Source organism: Triticum dicoccoides, chromosome 6B (assembly GCF_002162155.2).
Source record: "Triticum dicoccoides isolate Atlit2015 ecotype Zavitan chromosome 6B, WEW_v2.0, whole genome shotgun sequence".
Taxonomy (NCBI): domain Eukaryota; kingdom Viridiplantae; phylum Streptophyta; class Magnoliopsida; order Poales; family Poaceae; genus Triticum; species Triticum dicoccoides.
In genome coordinates, this window is record NC_041391.1 from 687,788,561 (window position 1) to 687,800,223 (window position 11,663).

At 46.0% G+C, this 11,663-nt stretch overlaps 1 long non-coding RNA gene across 1 annotated transcript; it reads right to left on the bottom strand.

The window, feature by feature from the left end:
- Positions 1-10,052: 10,052 nt before the first annotated feature.
- Positions 10,053-10,743, bottom strand: LOC119322321. The gene is made up of 2 exons (XR_005155525.1): positions 10,705-10,743; positions 10,053-10,428 (listed from the first exon to the last, which is right to left on the bottom strand). It is a non-coding gene; the product is annotated as an uncharacterized LOC119322321 (long non-coding RNA).
- Positions 10,744-11,663: the final 920 nt, after the last annotated feature.

Sequence of the window (11,663 nt, forward strand, 5' to 3'; positions counted from 1 at the left end):
AAGAGTAGGCACGCGGGAGGGGATGCTTACTCTAAGGCCGTGCTCAAGCAGACGGGCAATGTTGAAGTGGGCAAGTCGGATCGACAGATCAGACTTAAGAACTTCATCATCATCGTCCAATTCACCGTGATTGTAGTGCTATTTTATTGGTGAGGTCGGTATGATCGTGTGTAAGATGTAGCTGGTAAGCTCATCACGTAGGGTACAAGGTAAGAAGATCTTGCTGCCTGTATGCAACCAAACACCATTTAGTTGCATCAGCAGGTGCAGGGGTCATCTGCGTCGGCGGGGCCGGCGAGGCAGCACGAGCAGATCACGCCGGCGGCTGGTGGTGGGCCATCGCCGCGTCAGGGCTCTCGGGAGGCGGGTGCCCCATCCAAGGAGGATGGCCCCCATAGGTCAAACCAGATGGTGGACCGATCAGAGGCTGGCCGCCCCATCCCGATGGAAAGCGGGGCCGGCCATATGGTGGATGGACACGTGGAAATGAACGGCCCCAGCGAGGCATCCGGCAAGCTGTGGAGTACGGTCGAAGTGCAGGAATCGATGGCGACCCCTGTGTTGTCTTGTGGGTCTAGAAGCCTCTCCCACCAACCAGAGCTGACCGATATGTCACCTGAGCTGTCTCCTTCCTCGGTGAATCATCCCAACGGCACGATGGGCAGTGCAGAGACTGCTTTGGCAGAGATTGGTGGACCGTGTCCGCGGATTGGGAGTGGTGGTGACAACTAGCAGGTGCTGGTGGGGCGTAGTATTCCTATTGGTTCCTGGGATCTGATGCTGCCTGATCCAGACAGGGACCCCCCTCGCATGCCCAGACAACTCCTCACCATGGAGGATTTAAATAACAGTTGGGACAGATCCCGAGGTGATTCGGATCCAGTGCTCTCGGAGGTGGATACTTGTGGGACGCGTGGCGCCATGCAACTGGTTGTGCATGCCTTGCCATGCAGGGCAGATGTGACCACGTTTTGGATCACTTTATCGGCGGATTCGGAGGAGGCTGGGCAGCTGCGTGAGCAGGAGGAAGAGGTTGCATGCACGCCTGCACCCAGGCCCGCGGGCGAGGAAGCGCGCCGATTGGTAGATCAGTTCTGTGCTCAGGTGCAAAAACCGCTTGACCCTATCCTCGATAGGCCCAATGATCGTGTGCCGCCCGCATCTACAAGGAGGCCAAGGCAGAAGCGTCCACCTATCTCCAGCCCGCGACACAGTGTGCGGCTTGCCAAGCGACCGGGCCGACGGTCGGTGGGGTCCAAGCAGCAGCAGATTCTCATACGCAAGCTTTGCCTAGCGAATGAGGCAGAAGTGATTACAGATGAGGCACTGCACGCATATGTGGGATTGTTCTCAAAACCGCTCATGGATGGACATGTGGCCGCGATTCTTGCCCTGTTCGGGTGGGAGGCACCGATTGATCCGTTGCAGGAGGAGGGGATGGCAGGAGAGGCCCAGTAGCTGGGGAAAGTGCAAGTGGAGGTAGGAATGCGACATGGATACACAACCATACAAACTTCTCTTGTGGAATGCCTGCTAGACGGAGTACGATATACCAGGTGGTCGTGGCGGCTGACCCTGCCATTGTATGCTTCCAGGAGACAAAAATGGAGGTGATGACACTAGACATTGTAAGGCATTGTCTTGGGAATAAATTTGAGAATTTCTTCTACTTACCGGCTGCGGGGACTCGGGGAGGAATCCTGATCGCATCAGATGAAATGGTTGTCAAGCTCTCGAACCCAGATTACACCACCAACACGGTAACAACCCTCGTCTCCCAGATGAATGGGAGCCCTTGGTGGATCACGGGTGTGTATGGCCCCCAATCGGACGTGGACAAGGCAATGTTCATGCAGGAACTTGTAGACATCAGAGAGCTACATGCTGGTCCATGGATCATTGCGGGTGATTTCAACCTGCCCATCAACCCACATGACAAAAACAATGATGCGGTGAAAAGGCGCATGTTGGCTAAGTTTCGGAGGAAAACGAACATGTTGGAACTTAAGGAGATGTACCTAAATGGGCGCAGCTACACTTGGTCGAATGAGAGGGGAAGGCCAATTATGGAGAAAATAGACCACATCTTCACCACCAATTGCTGGGATGATTTACACCCGGCTGCTTTGCTCATGGCCTTGGGATCGGCAATCTCCGACCATTGTCCCCTTCTCTTGGATCTCAAGGCAGATTTCGCGTACGGGAGATGGTTCCGTTTTGAGTCGTTCTGGCCCAAGGTAGAGGGATTCTTTGAGATAGTGGAGATGGCTTGGAACTCGGTCGTTGCTGAAGGGAATGCCTACGTCATTCTGGACAAGAAGTTGTGGGCCACTGCCAAGGCCTTGCAACGGTGAAGCGATAGGTGGATTGGAAACGTAAGGCTGCAAATCGCAATCGCTTTGGAAGTGATCGCCAGGCTTGATACATCAATGGACAACAGAGCACTATCGGATGCAGAATTCAAGCTACGCAAGATCCTTAAGAGAAAGTTGTTGGGACTATGCTCACTGCAGAGATTGATTGCCCGCTAGAGATCAAGAATTCTACAACTGAAGGATGGGGAGGCCAACACGGCTTATTTCCAAAGGCACGCCAGGCATCGCCAGCGGAAAAACCTTATCTTGTCCCTCGCCTCGGATGGACATATATACACAGGGCAGGACAATGTTGTGGCTGCAGTGGACGCATATTATGGGAAACTGTTGGGATCAACCGCGGAAAGGCGCAGCACTATCAACTTGGAGGTGCTGGAATTGCCGTCGAGAGACTTAGCGCACTTGGATGCGCCCTTTTGCGCACAGGAGGTGGAGAGGGTCGTCAAGGCAATGCCCCAGGACAAGGCACCAGGGCCAGACGGGTTCACAAGCCGGTTCTATGCAACTTGTCGGACGATCATCAAAGATGATTTCATGAGAGCACTTGGAGAATTCCACGCGGGCAACATGATGGGTATGCAAACAATCAACAAAGCTACGGTCTCCCTGTTGCCGAAGAAAGTGGGAGCAGTGGACATCAAGGACTACAGGCCAGTCAACCTAAACCATGGTGTAGTGAAGATCTTTGACAAGATACTTGCTGCCCGACTGGCAGAAGATCTCCCGCTGCTGGTGGGCAATCATCAAAGCGCTTTCATGAGCGGCAGATCCCTGCATGACAATTTCATGCTAGAGCTGGGGACGGCACGCAGATTGCATGCTCTGAAGGACCCTACGGTGCTCGTTAAACTGGACATCTCCAAGGCGTTTGATTCAGTTCAGTTGCCGTTCCTGCTCGAGGTTTTAACGCACATGGGTTTTGGTACAAAGTGGATATCATGGATATGTGGTTTTCTCGCGACCTCATCCACGAAGATCTCGGTCAATGGTACTCCCGGAGAAACAATCTTCAACTGTCAGGTGCTAAGACAAGGAAGCCCACTTTCGCCCATGCTGTTCATATTATGCATGGAACCGCTTCAGAGGCTTTTTGCTCATGCGGCAACGAGGGATTTACTGGCCCCTCTAGCACGGACTGGTTTGAAGCATTGGGTCTCGATGTATGCGGATGATGTGATGATCTTTCTGAAACCCAAGGAAAAAGACATACTGACCTGCTCGACGATCCTGGACTTGTTCGGACATGCCTCTGGCCTCAAAGTTAACAGGCAAAAGAGTTCTGCGCTGCCGATTAGATGCACTCAAGAGGAAATGCAGCTGCTGTCTGATATGCTGGGATGTACGCTCGCCATGTTTCCTTGCCGGTACCTAGGCTTGCCTCTCTCTCTCTCTCTCTCTCTCTCTCTCTCTCCGTAAGCAAGGTGCCGCGCAGATCCAGGACCTGGTTGAGCAAATTGCAACGCGGCTGCCATTTTGGAAGGTGACCTCGCTCCCCAAGAGCAGCAGGATGATCCTAGTCCAGTCGGTACTGTCGGCCATACCGGTACATGCCATGCTTGCCATGGGTCTGCCCACAAAAACGATCAAGGCACTAGTGAAAATCCGCAGAAGCTTCCTATGGCATTAAAGGCATCCAAAGTATGACTGCTCAAGAAATTTCCTCGCGTGATATTGTCAACACCAACATAAAAAAAATTCTAAGAAGAATATTGATAGATTGCTTTCGGGTTGATCTATTTTGAGCATCACAAATTATATAACAAACATCTTTTAAACTCTCTCCACCCCTTTGTTTAAAATTGAGTACTTCGAGCTTGGATGTGGAAACAACTGATGTCTACTACACAACCTTCTTCTTGTAGACGTTGTTGGGCCTCCAAGTGCAGAGGTTTGTAGGACAGTAGCAACTTTCCCTCAAGTGGATGACCTAAGGTTTATCAATCCGTGGGAGGCGTAGGATGAAGATGGTCTCTCTCAAACAACCCTGCAACCAAATAACAAAGAGTCTCTTGTGTCCCCAACACATCCAATACAATGGTAAATTGTATAGGTGCACTAGTTCGACGAAGAGATGGTGATACAAGTGCAATATGGATGGTAGATATAGGTTTTTGTAATCTGAAAATATAAAAACAGCAAGGTAACTAGATAAAAGTGAGCGTAAACAGTATTACAATGGTAGGAAACAAGGCCTAAGGTTCATACTTTCACTAGTGCAAGTTCTCTCAACAATAATAACATAATTGGATCATATAACTATCCCTCAACATGCAACAAAGAGTCACTCCAAAGCCACTAATAGCGGAGAACAAACGAAGAGATTATGGTAGGGTACGAAACCACCTCAAAGTTATCCTTTCTGTTCTATCTATTCAAGAGTCCGTAGTAAAATAACATGAAGCTACTATTTCCGTTCAATCTATCATAGAGTTCATACTAGAATAACACCTTAAGACACAAATCAACCAAAACCCTAATGTCACCTAGATACTCCATTGTCACCTCAAGTATTCATGGGCATGATTATACGATATGCATCACACAATCTCAGATTCATCTATTCAACCAACACAAAGTACTTCAAAGAGTGCCCCAAAGTTTCTACCGGAGAGTAAATACGAAAATGTGTGCCAACCCCTGTGCATAGGTTCATGGGCGGAACCCGCAAGTTGATCACCAAAACATACATCAAGTGGATCATGTGATATCCCACTGTCACCACAGATAAGCACAACAAGACATACATCAAGTGTTCTCAAATCCTTAAAGACTCAATCTGACAAGATAACTTCAAAAGGAAAACTCAATTCATCACAAGAGAGTAGAGGGGGAGAAACATCATAAGATCCAACTATGATAGCAAAGCTCGCCATACATCAAGATCGTGCCATAGAGAGAACACGAGAGAGAGAGATCAAACACATAGCTACTGGTACATACCCTCAGCCCCGAGGGTGAACTACTCCCTCCTCGTCACGGAGAGCGCCGGGATGATGAAGATGGCCACCGGTGATGGGTTCCGCCTCCGGCAGGGTGCCGGAACGGGCTCCCAAGAGGTTTTTGGTGGCTACAGAGGCTTGCGGCGGCGGAACTCCCGATCTATCTTCATCTTTGATGTTTTTAGGGTATATGGGAATATATAGGCGAAAGAAGTCGGTCGGGGGAGCCTCGAGGGGCCCACAAGGGTGGAGGGCGCGCCCAGGGGGGTGGGCGCGCCCCCTATCTCGTGGCCTCCTTGACGCTTCCCTGGCTTGCACTCCAAGTTCTTGGGATTGCTTCTGTTCCAAAAATAACTTTTCCAAAGGTTTCATTCCGTTTGGACTCCATTTGATATTCCTTTTTCTTCGAAACACTGAAATAGGCAATAAAACAACAATATGGGCTGGGCCTCCGGTTAATAGGTTAGTCCCAAAATTAATATAAAAGTGTATAATAAAGCCCGTAATCATTCAAAACAGATAATAAAATAGCATGAATGCATCATAAATTGTAGATACGTTGGAGACGTATCAACAACAAGTGTAGAACTAGCCCTGATAGCAAGAGACAAGATTGTAATAAGGTATTTCTGGTATTTGGAGATTTTTGGCAAGGAAAGCAAGAAGAAAAGTTAACTAGCTAAGAAATAAAATAAGTAAATAAGGAGTTTGTGTGAAAGCACCTGATTTGGTAGAAGAAGACTCCCCGACAACGGCGCCAACAATTTCTTTGCTACTCCCGCATGAGTCGTTGGTTTCCCCAAAGAGGAAGGGTGATGTAGGATAGCAGCAAAGCTTTCCGGCAGTTAAGAACCAAGGTTTAACAAACTAGTAGGAGCTTCTAAACTAACAAGGTAACAAACACATGCACACAAACAAGATAAAAACTTGCACCAATGTGGCAAGGGGGTTGTCAAGCCCATTGTCTTGCTAGTTACAAGATTAAAACAAATAGAGATAGATGGTAGTGGTAGAGTGAAACAGAAAATAAAAAGAGAGGATAAAGAAGCAATTTTGAAGAAAAAAGTATTGATGGAGAATAGACCCGGGGGCCATAGGTTGACTAGTGGTAACTCTGTTTAAAAAGGTGAATAACAATTACAGTTGGACAATTGAACGGATTGCAATATTTATGATTATGATCATTCATGGCATAATCTCACATACGCATCACATCCGTCATAAGTAGACCATTAAACTTACTGCATCTACTACTAGTACTCCACCCGAAAACCGATATCTAGCATGCATCTCAAGGTATTAAGTTTCCAAGAGACAGAATATCGCAATAGGAAAGATGACATAATGTAGACACGAAGAAGCCAATCAATATGACAAAACCCTGTCATTTTATCCTTAGTGGCAACAATACAATACATGTCTTGGCCCTTATTGTCACTGGGCTAGAGAACCGCAAGATTGGACCCACTACAAAGAACCCCTCCCACCAAAGAAAATCAATTGAACTTGGCCAAAGACGATAGATAGAGCGGAGAGAAATACAAAGCTATTTAATTATGCAACAACAAAACTCAAATAGATTAAATTGAAAACAATAAACAATCTGATCATAAAGTGACAATTCATCATGTCACAACAAACACACCACTGATAACATCGAATAGATCTCAATCAAGAACGAGAACATGGTAATGAAGATCCAAAAGAGAGAGAGAGAACCAAGACACTACTACTATGTGTTGGGAATTGTTGCATGGAAAACAAAAAAAATTCTACGCACACGCAATGATCTATCCATGGAGATGCATAGCAATGAGGGGTAGAGTGTGTCTACGTACCCATGTACACTGTAAGTGGAAGCGTTTAACAACGTGGTTGATGCATTCGAACTTCTTCTAGCTCCTACCAATCAAGTACCGAACGTACGGCACCTCCAAGTTCTGCACACGTTCAGCTCAGTGATGTCCCTCGCCTTCTTGATCCAGCAAGACGTTGAGGTAGTATATGAGTTCCGTCAGCATGACGGCGTGGTGACGGTGATGGTGAAGTGATCCTCGCAGGGCTTCGCCTAAGCATCGTGAGAATATGATCGGGGGTGTAAACTGTGGAGGGGGCACCGCACACGGCTAGGAAATTGTCTGGTTTGTGTTAGGGGCGCCCTCCCCACATATATATAGGTATGAGGGGAAGGGGAGAGGCCAGGAGGCGCCCCAAGCAGGACCGAATCCTACTTGGGATCCTCCCAAGCCGCGCCCCCCTGCCATATATATCGGAGGGGGAAGGAAAGAGGGGGGAGGGGGAAGGAAGGGGGAATCCTATTCCCTTTCTTTTCTTTCCTCCTTCTCCTTTCCTTCTCCACCTTGGCCGGCCCATATGGGGGGCACACCAGCCCCTTGTGGCTGGTGCGTTTCCCTTCTTGGCCCATAAGGCCCATATCTTTTGCCGGGGGTGCCCGGAACCCCTTCTAGTGACCCGATATGTACCCGGTACCCCCCGTAACACTTCCGTGTCCGAATACCATCGTCCTATATATCAATCTTTACCTCTCGACCATTTCAAGACTCCTCGTCATGTCTGTAATCTCATTCGGGACCCTGAACAACATTCAGTCACCTAATCACATAACTCATATAATACTATATCGTCATCGAACGTTAAGCGTGCGGACCCTACGGGTTCGAGAACTATGTAGACATGACCGAGACACCTCTCCGTTCAATAACCAATAGCGGAACCTGGATGCCCATATTGGCTCCTACATATTCTATGAAGATCTTTATTGGTCAAATCATTATGACAACATAGGTAATTCCCTTTGTCCATCGGTATGTTACTTGCCCGAGATTCGATCGCCGGTATCTTAATACCTAGTTCAATATCGTTATCAGCAAGTCACTTTACTCGTTCCGTAATACATCATATCGTGACTAACTCCTTAGTCGTTTGCTTGCAAGCTTATGATGTGTATTACCGAGAGGGCCCAGAGATACCTCTCCGATACTCGGAGTGACAAATCCTAATCTTGATCCATTCCAACTCAACAGACACCTTCGGAGATACCTATAGAGCATCTTTATAATCACCCAGTTACGTTGTGACGTTTGATAGCACACAAGGCATTCCTTCGGTATCCGGGAGTTGCATAATCTCATAGTCGAAGGAATATGTATTTGACATGAAGAAAGCAATAGCAATAAAACTGAACAATCATTATGCTAAGCTAACAGATGGGTCTTGTCCATCCACTACTAGGAACAGCACGGGTAAAATGGCTACTAGTAGCGTGGGTACTCGCGCTACTAGTATCGCGCTACAGCTAAAAGTTAGTTGCAGCGCGGGTGCACCCGCGCTACTACTAACCTAACTACTAGTAGCGCTCACTTATATCCCACGCTACTAATAACCTAACTACTAGTAGCACTCATTTCTTATTTCCCACGCTACTACTAACCTAACTACTAGTAGCGCTCATTTGTTTCCCACGCTACTACTAATAATTTAGGAATAAAAAAATAAAAGTTAGACGTAGTATTCATGGATAGCAATACGCCCAGTGCAAACCAAACCAACGTCACATAACATTCTCAAGATTCCATTTAACATCAGACACACACAATGATCATCGAAAGGTGGGTACCTTCCCTGGTGTTCCATCACCAACCTAAACAGACCACTTCCCTAGATGTATCTACCAAGGCTTGGAGCTTAGACGCCAATGGACCCGAATCCTCCCTCCCCCCGGACGGTGGCGTCGAGGTCCTCCACCTCGGTGACCTGCGGCGTCGAAATCACCTGGACAATCATCTACGCGACATGGCCACCTGCTTCACGGAGAAGTCCACCTCTGAGTGGTTGAAGAGCACAACGCCCACCGTCCGCGCTAGTCAGCGTCGATCACCCCTGCGCCCATGTCGAGAAAGTGAAAACTTGGTAGTACACAAATTGCATCAGTTCAACTAAATGGTATATTCCAATTCACAAGACCCATTAAGTTAAGATTATTTCTCATCTAGCAATTTAAAGGGGCTCATGCCGAAAGTATATGCTTAATTCCTCACTGGCTATTCAAACCAAATGGTCCAAGAACTTTGGGACAATCAACAACCTTTCCACTTGATCTCCGCTAGCTACTTTGGATTCAACAAGAAAAGGAACATTTATTTGAACTGAAAAGAACAAACAGGCAAGCATGCTATCAATCTTCTGGATAGAATTTCACAAAATGCATCTGTCAAGTGTACTCTAACAATCGACATGTCCCATCTCCTCATGATTAAGGACTCTAGCTGAGCCGATAACATGAATGGACAAACTAAAGTGCATGGCTTCAGGGATACAAGACTAATCAGGTGCATAGAGAGATGTTATAAACTTATTCATATTGACCAGGATAATTAAGGAATAACAACCAGTGGATCTCTCTTGAATGGATGCAAATGAGGGTTAGATGTTGCATTAAAGCGATGCATCCATAAATCCAATCTAAGAATGTTACAACTTGCATCATCGTCATCATGGCCAAATGATAGAGAAGTGAGATGGATCCATAATCTTTGTCTGGGAAGTCCCACTGACAACCCATGTGTTTGCGGCGATGGACGGTTGCACTGCATTGACAGAAAATAGGACACAAACAAGTCAGTAATCCCCATCTGCACCTCCACATGGTAAGCAGAAGCAAGCAGCGAGTATGCAGAGACACCATGAAGGAAATAAATAACTCGGATAAAAAATGGTATGCAATCATCATCAAAAAGCAGCTAAAAAGGAATCCACTGGCAACTCATCATTCATAACTCGGATAAAAACTCGAGAGAAACTAAAAGTTTCCAACTGCAACAAATACAGAAGGCCTAGGAGAGGGAGCAAAACAGGGCCATCATAGAAAACCATGAGCACGTAGCAGTTCGGGTCAAGTAATGCTTCACTATTGGCAGGGCGGAGTCTATGAGATCAGGCTTTTGTCTCCTGGGCTACCTCCTCAAAGGTCTCTCTAGGAACAAGCTCCGAAACATCGTCGTCATTCTCCTGCTTGGGCTGGATGGCGCTCGCAGCAGCCACCTGCTTCTGCATCTCCTCAGCAATCCTCTTCAGGTGCTCCATGTTGTCAGGGCCTGGAACAAACAGGCAGAATTTAGAACCATCCTGGTGCTTTCATAAACTAGTGTATAGTCTTATGAAACATAACAGGAACTGAACAAGCATCCATGTGCCAAAGCTAGAGAAAGAATAGCAGTAGAGAGGCAATTAACAGAATGACTATTAATCGCACAATGACAAGCATAAAAACACCAGCAGCCCACTTGTGTTAACTGACATGAGTAAAGGAAGGAAAAGTATGGTGCAAGAATGCAGCTCAATATATGAGCCTGCTAGAAGGAGTAGCATACCCAATTGGTTGATGATCGAAGGAAGAACATCTCGTAGATGCATAATGCATGATCACGGATACATTCAGTAGAAAGCAAGTCTAAAGTTTCAGAAATCTCGTTTTGTATGCTTGAGATAGGAGTAGCATCAATGGCCCCATTAGCTGTTGTACTCCATCAACTACTATAAATAAAAATATCAGCTACTGTACTCCATCAGCAACTATAAGAACAAGAAGAAGCTAAAAATTCAGCTATCTAGATTAATACATTTCTAGATGAATTCAATCAAACTTCAGTGATAGTTTGACATGCTCCAATTTTGGGAACTTCAGTGATAATCTTCAGTTTTCTCCAACAAAATTTACAAGTAGAACTGATTGCATGATGGGGAAAAATTAATATGATCAGATCCACACCATATGGACAAATTAAACCATAATATTGACAGTAAATGATTACATTACTTTAAATGCTTAGAACATAAAAAAATCTTGATGTACAGATTGATTACATTCTAAGTAGAGTCTACATACTGCAATTTTTTTAAGAAAACTATTGAATTATTGTTGTCACTGGGAGTTATTGACAGTAGCCAAAATCTTGTGTATTAGTGACCAATTCTGTAACTTGATGGACAATAGCCAAAAAAATTATTGTTGTCTGAAGAAATAGACAGAATGCACAAGTTTCAGTTACATAATGAGAATAGAATTATTTGTTTTGTAACTTGATGAAAATAGCACTACATATTTTGACACTACATATTTTCAGGGGTACTAAAAATGCATAATGCTCATATGTTCAGGGGTACCAAATGTTCAGAAGATATCAGTAAATGCACCAAGAGCAACTAGTCCTGCTATCTTGACAGGGAACATCATCAGTTGTTTCCAGCAGACCTGTAGAGCAAAAACTTGCTTAAAATGGCAAACACCAGTCAGGAAGTGGAGCACACAACAGATGAACTATCTCAGATT